A 2,108-nucleotide genomic window follows, 5' to 3' on the forward strand; every position below is an offset into this window, starting at 1 on the left:
TTAACATGTAAAAAAAGCACAGACTGCATGATTCATGCAATCAGTTGAACACTTAAAATTAATATATGTGTTAGCTTGATGCGAGTCTGGAATAACCTTTTTTTTGTGGCTGAGCGGGAATGTTTTTAAACATTTGTTAAAAGCACACTCTTCGCAATAAAGGCTTTTCATCATCATCTGTGGTTTGCAGATGCTTTCAACCTTTTTTCCCTTATCTTTATAGCAGAAAAGGCCTTTTCTTGAAAGGTTCTTTGAGGAATACAAAATGGTTCTTCAGTGCCATCTCTTTAAAAAGCCCCCTTTTTGGATGAACTATTTAATTGTAAGAGCAAGAAGCCAGCAACATTGTGATAAAGGCATTTTGCAGCACACTTCTTGCGTGGTTAATGTTTATCTTTTGCTGAAATAGCTTGAATACCAACTATATTTCCATGACAGTTTTTTGAATGCCACACATTTTTGCAGCATGGATAACTCCGTTAACAACTTCTCATAAAATGGTTTGAGTCACACAGATGACTTGCGCGTTCAACTTTAACTTGGGTATAACTGATGAATCTGATCAACAATTTGCTTGCATCCTTTTAAAGTGACGTAGGAGGCCAGCACGATGCATTTAGTTAGTCTATCTATTATATATTTTAGTTATAATACGTATAAATACACAATGGCACCGTTCCAAGTTATAGTCAATTTGAATGCAACAGTCCACATAATTGGATGCTCGTGTATATTCTTTCATGTAATGACTTGCATGTTTTTTCTGTCTGATGTAGGCACCCTGATGTTTTCATACAGATAGGCTATCGTTTATTTGCTAGCATGAAATTCCACGCATGTTTGTACTGGGGCTGTATTATCTGTGCATAAATCAAAGTGTGAGTTTATTCTCTTTCAGTCCTTTATGTTGCAACTATGAGCCATGATAGCTACACTTGCCCCCACGCTTTGAGGAGGGTCTGTGCTCTCTCTGAATGGGCATGACGCCTCTGGCTGTGTCCATAATCAAACCTCTGTTCAAAGCGAGAGTAAAATTCCCTCCTACGTAAATTCCCCCAAAAAACTCTCCGCTATAACCACTTAATTTGGATAGCTGAAAAACATCATGCATTACATTACATCATGCACAACAACAATGAATCAACAATAACCCTGAATCAACAAACAGAACTAACAATTATTGCTACATGTATAATAATTATTAATTAATAATATTAATAATGTTCATCGTCTAGCTGACTACGTCTTGTATTATTTTTTTCTAAAAAATCCTGTCAAACGTGCACAAACTGACAGTCACCACCATTAGCTACTACTAATATTGTAGAAACATAATTTTCTGTAAAGTTGCTTTGTAACGATCTGTATTGTAAAAAAGCGCTATACAAATACCCTTGATTTGAACAACAACAAAATTAATTTTAAATTAGATTCGCTGAAAAGAAAGTACGCATTGGTCAACGTTGTTTTATATTGCAAACATCAATTTAGGCTAATGGGCGCACAATGAGACCTAACAACAGAACCAAACTTTCCGCGTTTCCTATGTGCATTTGTCACTCATTTTTAACTTGATCCGGAAAGACAAGAATTAAAACTATAGAAATATCTGTTGCCTGGCACGTGCACTTTCTTCTGAGGCCCAAGCCCAAGCATTTTTTCCAATCCATATCGCGTGCTGTTAAATCAAGAACCGCTGTGACCTGTCGGATGAGTGAAGCACATAGATTCATGACCGAATGGCTTAACCAGAATAATTTTTTGCTTTATTTTTTTTTATTGAGATTGCACCGAAAATAAAATAAATATCAATACATAAAAGAAACTAGACTGAATTAAGCTGTATGGCTGTAACGGTTTTATCTCAGCTTTATCTAAAATCAACATCTTCATGTTTTGATTGAAAACTAAGATGTATTCCATAACATGACGTGTTTCCAGAGAACAGTTGAGGTTAAATGTATTTGCACAAATGTGCAAATGTAACGTTGAAATCATATCACACCAGCAGAAAGCATTAGCCTACTTATATTAATAAGCTATTGGATCTAAAACAGTAAACTCAGTCACACACCCACACACACACACAAAAAACTCATAGAGACACA

The sequence above is a fragment of the Carassius gibelio genome, chromosome B24, assembly GCF_023724105.1.
Source record: "Carassius gibelio isolate Cgi1373 ecotype wild population from Czech Republic chromosome B24, carGib1.2-hapl.c, whole genome shotgun sequence".
NCBI lineage: Eukaryota > Metazoa > Chordata > Actinopteri > Cypriniformes > Cyprinidae > Carassius > Carassius gibelio.